Source organism: Pteropus medius, unplaced genomic scaffold (genome assembly GCF_902729225.1).
Source record: "Pteropus medius unplaced genomic scaffold, Ma_sr-lr_union100, whole genome shotgun sequence".
In the NCBI taxonomy this organism is placed as follows: domain Eukaryota; kingdom Metazoa; phylum Chordata; class Mammalia; order Chiroptera; family Pteropodidae; genus Pteropus; species Pteropus medius.
In genome coordinates, this window is record NW_024342471.1 from 6,859,117 (window position 1) to 6,872,590 (window position 13,474).

The following is a 13,474-nucleotide window of genomic DNA, read 5'->3' on the forward strand; positions in this document are numbered from 1 at the left end:
CACCGGAGGCACTTTGTAAGAAATAGGCTGTTATTATGGTTCTCTTTCTCTTGGTCCCCTGTGCTTTCCACCTCCTGAGCTCACCCTTCCTTGCTCCATGCTGCCTGCGTTGTGGAAAGTCTTAGGTAAAAGGGCTCCCAAAGGGGACAGGGTCTTCACCAAACTACCCACCTCATGGAGGAATTTCAGGAGAGGTGGTCTTTAGATGGTGGAGAAATCTGGGAACTGGGAGGGTTACCCCCTTCTCCCCGAAGTCACCCAGGCAGGAGGCCACTCACCAGAAGGGTAAGCCAAAATGGCTGGAAAGTTTTCTGTGGCCTGGATTTCAAAGCCAACCCAATGGAGTGATTGGAGGCGTGAGGAGTAAGGATTATGCGGGGAGAGATGGCCTAATGCAAAAAATATGACACACTAGACAGCTCGGTGTTGGCGATGTGAAGAGAAACAAGCGGTCCATGCCCTTGTGGGGAGCGTGGCTTAGCTCAGACTTTCTGGAGCAAAATTTGTTCGTGCCCATCACAAATTCGGTACCCATTGCCTTCCGTAGTGTCAGTGGGTTAGCCAGGTTTCTATCCTACTCGAGAGCACTGCGAGGCTTGCCCAGGGCTATTTGTGGAAGGGAAACAATGGAAACAATTTAAATGTTCATCAGGAGAGGATTGGACCAAGAAATGTCCGGCCAGCTCACGTTACGGAAGGAGGTGGTTGTACATGTACTGACACAATGTCCATGATACATCAGACAGAATGTTACCATCTAAATGAGAAACACACTTAAATTCTACACACACATCTAATACATAGTTATAATTATATAAATGATATGGATATAGATATAGGTATAAGTATAGATAGAGGTATAGATACAGATATAGATATGGGAATAGATATACATGTGACAATAAAATGTTCAAAAAGATACCCAATAACTGACAAGCATGTTTGAGTGGAATGCAATTCAAGGGGATAAGGTTGTCTTCTTGGGGCGATGAAGTGGGAAGGGCAGGGGAATTACTTGGGCTTTTCTTCACTACGTTTTGTTACTGTTTGAGACTTTACAATGAGAATATTTTCCTGAAACATGTGTGTGGTGCTAAAAATAAAAAGAGACAAGAGCCTGGCCACATGGCAGGGAGCTCGAGGCAGGGCTGGGCTGGGAGCTCACGGGAGCCAGGGTCTGTGAGGTCAGGCCTCCTGGTAGACTCAAGCTGTGCCTGGAGTCTCCTTCTCAGCCAGCTGTGGCTCCTTCTCTCCGAGGCCAGAGGCAGAGAGGAGCGGCTTTGGCGACGGCAGCAGCAGCACACACAGATTCCCAAGTCTGGAGGTATGTGAAACCACTTACTCTATGAGGTGGACTCACTTCCATCCTGAGAGGCAGGGCAGGCCCTCAGAGCCTGGCAGAGGGCAACCTTGGACATGCAGGCAGAGGAGTGGGTGAGGGACCCCAGGAACCCCCAGGCCTGCAAAGGGATGACTTGTGGAGACTGCAGGTGTCTTCCCAGAACTACACTTGCACCTGAGCCTGACAAACAGCATCAGTGGACGAAGAAGTCCACCTGTGCCCTGCCCCCTGTTCTCCCAGCCCAGTGGTCAACTAGGTTGTAGGTAGGAGAGGGGAGAAAGTCATTCATGGAGCACTTCCTGGGTGCTGGCCCCTGAGCTAGGTACATTTCCTACTCTGTCATTTGGGCCTTTTAATTTGTTCGGAGGGGTTGGAGAGGTTTTCCAGCCAGATAATGAAAACAAAGAGTTAAAATAATGCAAAAGGATATAGAATGAAAAGCAAGCCTTCTTTTCACCTTTCCTCCCAGCCACCCAGTTTCTTCCCCAGAGCGTCTACGCACGCATGAGCATGCACGTGTCTATTCACATCTCTCTTCTGACACTAGCGGAAGCATACCACACTAAATGTTCTGTATCTTTCCTTTTTCACTAAAAATATGTATATCACAGAGCTTCTTCCATAGCAGTACATCCAAACTGGCTCATTCTGTTTCATGCCTAGATTTCCATGGCACACAGAATTCTTTAATATTCATGGACCCAGATCTAGAATTCTTTTCCCGTGGTTTCCTGCCTTTCCGTTTGCTTACTTCTGCTCTGCACAACAGGCCTGGGAAGCAGGCTGTTCCTCATGTTACATATGAGGAAACTAGGATGACCAACCATCCTCGTTTGCCCGGTACGGTCCGGTTTTAGTGCTGAGAGTCCCACATTCTGAGAAAACTGTCATTCCCAGGCAAACCAGGAGACTTGGTGACCCTACAGGAACCTGAAAATCAGAAGAGTTAAGGACATTCTCCAAGACCTTGTGGTTGGGCAGTGCAGGCCTGAGGCTGCAACTAAAGTCCATCTGATGAGGATGACACCGTAGGAGGACAATGAGAGCAGCTACTGCTTAGTGAGCGTGTCCTGTGTGCCAGCACCCCATCTCGTCCTCAAAGCAGCCCCAGGACGTGGACTGCAGGACAACATAAACCAGCAAACCTGGGTTTGATCTCCACCACAGGGCTTGCTGCTTGTGTCACTGTGGTGGTCAGCTCCTCTCTTGTCCTGGGCCCAGGACGGACACTCAGCAAGTGTTTGTTAAGTGAAATAATAATAAGAATAAGAAGAAGAATGAATGAACGAATGAATGAAGTACAAAGATTAATTAACCCCACTTTAGGGATGGAAAATCTGAGGCACAGAGAAGCTAAGTCACCAGTTCGGGTCACACTGTTCATAGCAGTGGAATCTGGATTGGAACCCAGACATGGGCTCTAGAGCCCGTGACACTTTTCCCTCTCCTGGAATGTGTTACCTGCATTATCCATTTGTGCCTCCTTCCTCTGAGTCCTCAGATCGGCCCCCCAGCCAGGGCCTCCTTCACTGCACTGCCCTGGGGTCCCTGGTCCCAGCCTCCCTTCACAGAACCTTTGCCTTCCCTGCTCCCTACTCTTGGATCAGGGGTCCTGCTCTGCACCCCACTGTGTCTCCTCGGACTGGATGCTCACCTGGAGCCCGGCGTGTGAGCTTCAGCCTTCCCTCTGGACTCTGTTTCATTTGTTCGCTCATTTGTCCGACTCCTCACTCCTTTGCTCGACAAACATTTACTGAAACTGAAATGAGCCGGCTCAGCCCCTGGTGCTGGAAATTCAAAGATGAATCCAGCCTAGACCTTGTCCTCAGGGGACAAAGAAAACCAGACAAAGAAACAGCACTGGTAACCCAGCAAGATAGAGGCTCTGATGGAGGCGGCCCAGGCACAGCTGCAGAGCGGGTAGGAGTGGGGGGCTCCCAGCCTGGGGGCTCTGGAAAAGAACCCTGGAGAAGGCTGTGCTGGAGTCTGGAAAGGTGAGGAAGTTAGAGAGGAGAGAGGGTTGGGGAGTGGGGACTATAACACCGGACAGACTGGCCTGGAGGTGGGAGACAGCGTGAGGCATTCAGAAAGTGCAAGTTGTTCCTTTCAGCTGGGCCCCGGGCTGTCCTCAGGTGGGGACATGTGGTCCTGGGAAACCCATCCCCTCTCCCAGTTACCCAGCCAGCTCTGTACCCAGCAGGGCTTCCAAGAATCTCATGTCCAGGAATTGATCAGAAAGAAACATGGGATTAGGCGTGTATGAGGATGTTTATCATGTGTCTTTGTTACAGCAAACAAGCGGAAACAGCCTTGGTGCCCAGCCACGAGAATGGCCACTTTAGCCACGAGTCCACCACTGGCTGGAGTCATCCAAAGGGCTTAGAAATCAGGTTTCAGAGACTATTTAATGGCTCTGGAAAATGGGTCTATGTAATTTGAAGCAAAAAACAGCAAGAGGCACACAATTTTATTAATCTAAGTTAGGATACATATATGCATATGCGTGTGTATATATACGAAGATATTAGGAAGAAATGTATCAGACGCTTCATAGTGGTTATCTCTGGTGATGAGCTAACCTAGGAGCTGTATTTCCTTTCTGAAAATAATTTCCTGTGTTCTCTGATTTTGCAACAGTAAGCCAGTCTCACGTTTATTTTCAGAGACCGATTCCAGGAAGCAAGCTCTATGAGGCCATGCCTTCCCTCTCCAGGCCCTCTGATCCATAGGTCCCAGCCCACCAAGATCCCTCCACTGAGCCATGCAGAACAACCTGTTGCCCCCGCATCCCTGTACCTCTAGCCTCTGTGCTTTTGCCTCTGCTGTTCCTCCATCTGAATGCCCTTCCCTTTTTCTCTCCATCTGGCAAAACTTCCCCAGCCTCCCAGGCCTGCCTCAGGGACCTTCCTCGAGGACCTCGCACACATCGAGCACCCATGTCTTTGGAGGATGCGTTTACACACCCAGCTTCCTCACTGGACCCTGAGCTGCTGGAGGAAAGAACCCTGCCTTATCTCTACCCTCTCCCAGATGCTTCACAGGAGGCCCAGAATTTATTTTTATTTGTTCTCTCACCAACATTTTATTTTGAAAATGTCTAAGCCTACAGAAAATAGTACAATGAAAGCCCATACGCTCTTCATTTAGATTCTCTACTATTTGCTTTCTCTCTCTCTTGCTCTGTCTTGCTGACCAAGTACTGACCAAGTCCTCAGGGCTGGGGACTTGGAAGGTGCTCCGTGCCCGCTGGAATGAAGAAAAGAAGGAATAAGGACATGGTATTGCTCCTCTCTCCATCCTCTGACCCAGAGAAGAACCTTGCACAGCGAAGCATTACTCTTTCTAAAGCGCAGATGCAGTCAGGTCGCTCATTTACTTGGTTGCTGGCTGCCCACAGTATATGCAGCCCCTTAATGGACGCCCAAGGCTGTCATCCCTTCCCACCTCATCTCCCCAAGAAGACAGCCTTATCCCCACACTGACCTGCACTCCCCTACACAGACACACACGCTCTTGCACTGGGGCCTTGAAGCATCTGCCCTGCTTGCTTACCTGGCAAGGGCACACGGCCTCCCCCTGTTACACCCTCATAAATATCCGATCCTCAGAGAAGTGGAAGCCTTTGCTGACCGTTCCTCAGCCCCTTGGCATCAAGGGCATTCTCTGTGAGGGTGACTGCTCATCCTGGCTTGCCCAGAACTTTCTGGTTTAGCACTGAATGTCCTATACCTTAGGAACTGGGCGATTGCAATGGTTGGTGCCCAGCTTCTGATGTTTCCTCCAGGGTGAGGGGGATGTGTTTTTGCTCCACTGCTGAGAGACACCTGCCCATGATCCACTATGGGCAAGTCTACCTCCCCACATCCTGCCAAAGCCACAGAAAAGGCCTAAGGAAATGTTTGCTGACACTGGCTGACTGCCTGGAGGAATGAATGAATGACTAAGTGAATGAACGAACTCACCTCCTTTGAATTTTTGTTCAAATGTCCCTTTCTCCATGGGGCCTCCCCTGGTCACCCTGTTTCAATGACAACCATTCCCCCTCACCCACCATATACGTTTCCCAAGCATCTATCACTACCTGACATTCTCTATATGTCAGTATTCATTGCCTTTGGAGTCTCTCTCTCCCACTTGTCAGCTCTACTAGGGCCAAGATTTTCTGTTTTGCTCACTTCAGTATCCCCAGTGCCTAGAACAGTAGGAACTCAGAAGGTATTAGTTGAATAAATGAATGAATGAGTGAATGAATGAACCCTGCATTTTTCTGCAAAAGGCGAAGCCTCGTGGCCCTACTCTCATGCATTTGGTCTTTCGTTTGATTTGTTCACCAGACATCAGCACCTCCTTTGTCAATGGGTTGGGAAGGGAGCGTGCAAAGCAGAGTGTCCAATCCAATGGCCTGATGGCGGGAGGGGCAGAGACCAGGATAAGGACCCTAAGAGCCAGGACGCCTGGTTGCGTGTGAAGCTAAGGACCTGGCATTTGGGGGTGGGGCCTCTGGGGCAAGACCCTGTGCACTAGGATCATAGTAACCACGCTAACCTATAATGAACACTTGCTAGGTTCTCCTGCACTGTTCTGAGTGCTTTTCTTGTATTTTCTCAGTTAATTCTCAAATCTCTGAGGTGCAGCCGTCGTCCTCATTTTGCAGATGAGGAGACCGACACTAGGGAGGCTGAGTTACTTTCTCAGGGGGCCACAGTGCGTAAGCAGAGTTAGACTCAGACTCTGAAACTGAGAAGACACAAGTGCTCAAAGAGGCGAAGTCACTTGCCAAAGGTCACAGAGCTGGCCAGAGATGGAGCTGGGATTCATAACAAGGTTCACAGGACTCTAAAGGCAGCCCAGGTCCCACTAGGTAGCCAGCCTGGAGTCGGTACTGAGGGTGACCAAAGGGAGGGGGCGGGAGGCAGGGGAGGAGCACAGAGACCCAGGGCCAGGCGGGTTGGGATCTGTGTTCAAGGCACGCAGAGCAGCTGCCCGAAAGGGGGACAGGAGGAATCTGGCCTGGCATAGGATGTGGGGGCAGACTTCTCGGTGGAGGTGTTCCCCCTCCCTCTTCTCTCCTGATAAATGAGTGTGAAAACTATGGGTGACTCATCTCCAGCCCTCTACCTGAACTGGCCGCCCATCTCCTGGGCCTGGAGAGAAGCATGCAAAAATCAGAGTGGGCAGTGACCTCTCTCCCGGGACACTCCTGCTGGGCTCCCCGCTCCACCCACCTGACTCACCCTGGTAACAGCAAAGCTTATCCCATGTCAGGAGTTGTGCCGAGCCACTCAAAATGCTCTAACTTATTGAATTCTCACACCACCTATGACAGACAGCTCACACGGTGAGGTAACTTTCCAAGTCACCGGCAGAGGGGAGATCCCAACTGTCTAAGTCCAGAGCCAGTGCACTAACCCTTACTAAGGATGACATGATGCCCTGACCCAGCCCGGCTCCCACCTTGCCAGCCCGCCCAGCCCAGGATGCAGACATGGCATTCAGCATCTGCTGTGTCCCCACGGCCCAGCGGAGGGCTCAGCCCACACACGAACACAGTGACTTTCCTTTTTAGACACCCGCTCCAGGTCTGGGGAATAACAACACAATCCTTCGCTTGGACAGGACACAAGCCTTTTCAAAGTTGTCCCTTCCTTGGATCACAGAGAAGTGGCAAGAACAGTGGTTTTCAACCGGCAAACCTGGAAATGAGCCCCAGCTCCACCCTCAGCTGTTTGCAAAGGGCAAGTGTCTGCACTACCCCAAGCCTGACTCCAGAGACTCTTTGTCATACAGGGTCAATAATGGTCATTGAGAGAAGACGACATGAGCCCGTGCCAGGCACACAGTAGGTGCTCAGGAAGGGTGGTTTCTTTCCACTGAAGTTCGCAACCACCTCAAGGACTCTCCCAGGGTCTGTTCCGGGCAGCTCCCCTCACCCACCTACTTTTTAACTGTGAGATCATGGTGTGTTTGAAACACGGAGAACAGTACAGAAATGAACTGATCTTGGTTGGAGTTCTCAACGCTGCCATCAGAACAGGTCCTCCAATAATTTCAGAGTGTCTTCCTCAGCCCGGGGTCTGTACCAGGTGCTACAGCTGTGCGACCTCCTTCTTCTTGTCCTCACGACTTCTGAAGATGGGTGCTGCGGTTACCTCCACCCACACACAAATGGACAGACCAAGAGGCAAGGTGGCTTACCCAAGGTCCACAGTCAGTGAGTGGTGAAGTAGGATTTGGTTTTTATGTAGAGGTATGTTTATTGACATGGAAAGATATTTACAACATATTATTAAATAAAAATTTAATAGGGCAACAGGGTATAATCGGGGAGAGTATCATTAAAATGTAACAGCGGTTATCTCTAGGTGATAGGATTATAGATAGGAGATTTTTTTCTTTTTTGCTTTCTGCTTATCTGTATCTCCTAATTTTTTATAGCAGCTTTATGAAGATATTATTCACATATCATACAATTTGCTCATTTAGTGTCCATTCTCATGGTTTTTAACATATTCACAACGTTGCACAAACATCACCACTACTTTTGAACATTATCATCACAAAAGGACCTTATCCATTATCGGTCACTCCCTATTTCTCTGAACCTCCCTCCCAGCCCTAAGCAACCACTTTCTGTCTCTACAGATTTGTCTCTCCTGGACATTCCATACAAATGGAGTCATATGATATGGGGTCTTCGTGTCTGGCTTCTTTCACTTAATATGTCTTCAAGTTTTGTCCGCGTCGTAGCATGTATCAGTACTTTGTTCCTTTTTATGGCCAAATAATATTCCACATTATATGTATCAATTCATCAGTTAAAAAATGTTAAGGTTATTTCCACTCTTGGCTGTTACGAATCATGCTGCTGTTAACATCTGTGTAATTTTTGTGTGAACATGTGTTTTCAATTCTCTTGGGTATGTACCTAGGAGTGGACTTGCTGAATCACATGGTAATTCTATGTTGAACCTTTGAAGGAATTGCCAGACCGTTTTTCAAAATGATTGCACCATTTTATATTCCCACCAGCCGTGCATGAGGGTTCCAATTTCTCCACATCCTCACCAACATTTATTATGTCTTTTTAATTAGAGCCATCCTAGTGGGTATGAAGTGGAATCTCATTGTAACTGTGATTTGCATTTCCTTGATGGCTAATGATGTTGAGCATCTTTTCATGAGCTTACTGGCCATTTGTATACTGTCTTTGGAGAAATGTCTATTCTTTGTCCATTTTAAAAATTGGTTGTGTCTTTATCCTTAAGTTATTAGGAGTAGGATTTGAACCCAGGTCCAGTTTGACCATCGGCAGTGGATCCTGCACATGCACGTGTGCACCCCTGCCTCTAAGAAGATCTAGAAGCATCCTTGAGTCTTACCTACCCATAGGCGGGTGAGGACCCCATGGCTGCTGCAGAAACGAGCCCAGCGTGGTGCCCAGTTACTGCCTACAAATATACAGGCGGTGAACAACTCTCTCTAGGAACTGGTGAGCCAAAGGGGAAGAAGAAACACCCAGAACAAAAAGTCCACACCCCAGAAGGAGAAAACAACTGAGGCTCTGCTCCAGGAGGTAGAGATAAAGCCCTGAGTGGCCGAGAGGCCACCATGACAAATGTTCCTTGGGTCTTCAGTGGTGGTGACCTATCTGATTGTTTTTATGCTATTTACTGTTGGCCTATGTGAGGGTGGGAAGGGGAGGCCTGGGAGATTAGCAGGCAGCCCAAGAGCATATCTGTCAGGGCGGGGAGGGGGGCAGGCAACCACAATGGGTCTGTAGGGGTGGCAGCTAGTCAGAGGAGAGCAGGGCCCTGGTGGGGTGTGGCCCAACAGCTGTCCCACTACCCTGGCCAAAGAAACCCACAGCTTCATCGCCAAGGGCACCCGTGTGTTGAACACCCAGTCCTGGAGTCCAACTGCCCGGGTTCAAATATCGGCTTCACCATCTCCTCACTGTGTGACTGTGGGCAAGTTACTTCCCCGCTCTGAAACTTGGTTCCCTTTTGAGCCTCTCCTGTGGAATGGAGACTACCTGGGTGAGGATGAAATGAGATCATAACACAGCCTTTTGGAGGGACCAGGCTGCTGGTGGGGAAGCTGTGGACAGCAGGACTCACCCAGGGGGCACCCCCGGACCCTGGACTCAGAGTTGGAAGACTGTCAAAAATGGAAGCCACAGGCCCTCCTGAGAACACATGAGACCAGCCACTTGCATGAAACTTCGCCTTCAGACAGGAGCTTAAGTGTGTGGCTGCCGAGCAGGCCAGCTTTTTGCACACTTCCATGGCGAAGGCAGGCTGTGCAGCCCCATGAGTGCTGCACCTCACTCAGGCAGCTTGGTTTCAAACCTCAGCACTACTAACCAGCTGTGAACCTTGGGCAAGAACTATCTCTCTGTGCCTCAGTTTATCCTTTGGAAAATGGAGAGGACAACAGTGCTTACTTTACAGCAAGGGTCTCCAATCCCCCGGCCACGTAAGGGTACCAGTCGGTGGTCTGTTAGGAACTGGGCCACACGGCAGGAGGTGAGCAGTGTGTGAGCAAGCAAAGCTTCATCTGTATTTGCAGCCGCTCCCCAGAGCTAGCATCACTACCTCAGCTCCATCTCAGATCATCAGGTGTTAGATCTCATAGGAGCACTAATCCCTGGCGCCAAAAAAATTGGGGACCGCTGCTCTACAGGGTGGTTGTGAAGATTAAATGCATTAGTACAGGTAAAATATGAAGTAAAGTCTTAGCTTTAAAGTAAAGGCTACAGCATCTTCTGAATCCTATAAATTTATTTAAACCCCATCTTACCCCAGAGTCCCCAAGATTCCTCCAGCTGTGGTATGTAGAGGAGGGGGAAAAGTGTTCAATCTCTATTTTGGCATTTCACGAAGTGGATTCTATAGCCCTTTAAACTCACAAGGTGGTCCAGGACAATTGGAAAGGACACATCAGACAGGGACTGGCTGCTGGTGTCCGTGGAGCTGCTGCCTCTTAGAACTTCACACATGCACAAGGCTCTGAGAAGCCCTGCAGAGAAGAACCCTGTCAGATGTTTAAGTTGGTGTTTCCCAAATTTATTTGACCATGAACGAACACCCTTTTCTGCCCAATACCAATTTAACATCCTCCTGGAAAAACACTGATGGTCAAGGTCGTTTCTAGCTTGTAGTTTCTGCCTCACAGAAAAGACAAAAGGTTTTCTAAAAATCATCATCTCTGCCTTTGAAAAAACCTCCTTCCAGTTTTTCAAGCACTTTCACACTAGCCCACGGGAAAGCGCCAGCCCGTGCAATGTGCTCTCGGCCCTGCTCCAGGGGTCAGAGAGGATCGGAGCAGGAAGGACCCCTCGGGGACATCCAGTGAGGACTGGCCCAGCTCCTTTCCAGCCCCGGCAGCCGCCTCCGGCTCCCACAGACCAGACGAAACACCCAGAACATTGTCAGGACAGAAGGCAGTGTCTTCCAGGAGTCTCCTAGAAAAAGGAGATGCCAAAAAGAAGCTTTTGAGGGTTGAGCCAGCCCGGCCTCAGGCAAGGGAGGTGTGTGCAGGATCAGGAGTCTCCTGGCACCTGCAGAGGCCCTGTGACCACCAGGTCCCATTAGTAGGACCAGTGCCACTTGCATATACTCTCTCCCATCTCCCTGCAAATGTTTCAGAAATTCTAACATTTGGCAATCAAAGCACATCTCCCAGACAGCTGCATGAACACAAGATAAGTTCCAAAGTTTGTCTCTAGGCCCTGTGGGGTTTGGAAAATGAGATTAATCAGCTAGTCAATGAAGAAGAGTGACTGGCACCCCTTATGTATATCATGCAGTATGTCAGAAGCCCTATCTTTAAGATGAGATCTCAATTCTGATGATAACCCTGTTTTACAGATGGGAACACTGAGGCTCATGGTGGTGAGTTAACATGCCCAGGGACATAGCAGAGCTGGGATTCAAACCCAAGCCTGGTGTTGTCTCCCCTGTCCCAGCCCTCTCCACTCCACTGTCCTATTCTGCTGCAGCCTGGCAGAGACACCAACAAATAAAGCCCTAAGACTCCGTTCCCTACGTAGCCCCCCAGACCCCGTTCTCAGCACTAATCCAAGTTCTCAGGGCCTGGGGTGTGAAGGGAGTGTGATGCGCGGCTAATGCAGTCTGGCCTCTAATGGTCTGGCCCACGCTGTAGTTGAAAAAACTGGCATTTGGGTTTGTCTCCATGTCCCGGAGAATCTGGTTGTTTCGACCCCAATAATCTGATCGTCCTTGGGGAGGGAGGAGGGGGCAGGTAGATAAATCAGTTTTCTGAGCCTGCCGAGCTGAAGGCCAGCCCACCACCCCGAGGTGATGTGGCCCATGAGAAGACTCTCCCGGGAACCCAGCCTGAGCCAGCACCCGGGCTGGGCTGCTTATCTCTGCGTCATTCCTGCCTGCTCCTGGCTGCGGCCCCCTTCCCTGCCCCTGCCCCACCTGCCCACCTGCCTTGCAGGGTCCTGGCATTCAGCCTGAGGGTGGGCATGAGGGACTGGGCCCATTACCTTTGGAAATTCCTTTTCCCTCTTCTGACTCTGCAGAATTCCTGGGTCAGCAGTATGGCTGTGCGCTGGGTAGGAGGTGGAGGCAGGGGAGGGGGCTCTACTCCTCCCTCTTCCGGGAGGCCCCTCACCTGCTCTGGAAGCACAGTTGCAGGGAAGGAAGGCCCCACCCCGAGCTCCGGGCCCCTGAAACACCCACCTAGCAGCACCCTTCCTCCCGCTCATCACAGGAAGTGGTCACTGGGGAGGGCCAGTCCCGAGCACCGCTCTGCACCAGAGGCCTCTCCCACGGCTCTGGCTCATGGTCAAGCTGTCTGAGAGGCGGGCTTCCTCTTCTCCATCCTGGTTGGGCACCCAGATCACAGGCAAAACAATGATTCACCCGAGGCCATGTAGCTAGGCAGTGGTGGGCCTCATTCCTAGGTCTGGCTGACTCCAGATGTGGGGTCCTTTCTCCCAGGACAGTGCGGTGGTCAGGGGTGTGGGTTCTGGAGTGAGAGGGCCAGACTTAAGTTCTTCAACCTCCTTGCTGGGTCACCCAGGGCTGTTACTCAAACTCTCTCTGCCTCAGTGTCCTCATCTCTATGATGCTGCTAGAGAGTCCCTGAGTCCAAAGCCCGTGTTAGCTGTGTGGCCTTGGGTGAGTGACTTAACTTGTCTGTGCCTCAGTTTTACTCTGATTTAAAACAGAGAGCTTGATATACATACGGCTAGCATTGGTCGATGAAGAGACAACCATACACCTAGGACTTGCCAGCAGGTGGTGCCCTGGGGCCCACTGATTGTTTACCGGTGACGTGGCCAAGGTGCTGCCATCTAGACCAGAAAGATGCACAAGAAACAGGTCCCAGAGAAAGATGCACAAGAAACAGGTCCCAGAGGGTACCTCTGTGTGTGTGTGTGTGGGGGCAGGGGCAGGGGAGATGGGGGAGGCTGAGTGGGTGGGGGCCCTAACTTGTCCCTGAATGTCATTTTGTACCTTCAGAATTTTGTGTGACATATGTGTAGTTTTTCCAAAGTTGATCTCATAACTTGCACAAAGATGCTCCCCCGCCCTAACGCATGGTCTCCTGCCGGCCGGAGACCCCGTCTCTTGGGTGACCCTGTTCCCAGCTTGCCCCACCTCTCTGTAGTCACACCCAGGCCTTCCCTTTTAGCTCACTCCCTGTCTCCCACCAAGGTTCCACCAAGCCTCAAGGGCCACGAGGTCCCTCCTGAGCACAGGCCTGTCGCTTACCAGGTGACGTGGGCTGATTGCCGCTTCTCCACCATCTTACCCATAAATGAGATGATGGTACCTCCCTCACAGAGGAACTGTGAAGACTGAGATGAGGTACTAATTCGTGGAAAGTACTGTATACGGCTGCCAGCCCAGAGTCCGCCTCCTCCTTCCTGCCCTTTGAAAAAGCAAAGGATGTTGAAGGAGAGCTGCCTGCTTCTGAGCTCCTCTCTACTCACTCAGCCCCCTCCCACCCTGACCGTGGACCTCAACCTCCCCCGCCAGCTCCTGCCTCCAGGCCTTTGCACCTGCTGCTCCCTCCTGGCAGGCCAGGCCCTTCCCTGATCTGCGCAAGGTTGGCTCCTTCCCATCACTCAGTTTCTCTCAGTGTCACGTCCTCAGA

At 50.8% G+C, this 13,474-nt stretch overlaps 1 long non-coding RNA gene across 1 annotated transcript; it reads right to left on the reverse strand.

The window, feature by feature from the left end:
- Positions 1–10,104: 10,104 nt before the first annotated feature.
- On the reverse strand, positions 10,105–12,402 carry LOC120603541 (uncharacterized). The gene is made up of 2 exons (XR_005653039.1): positions 11,856–12,402; positions 10,105–10,805 (listed from the first exon to the last, which is right to left on the reverse strand). It is a non-coding gene; the product is annotated as an uncharacterized LOC120603541 (long non-coding RNA).
- Positions 12,403–13,474: the final 1,072 nt, after the last annotated feature.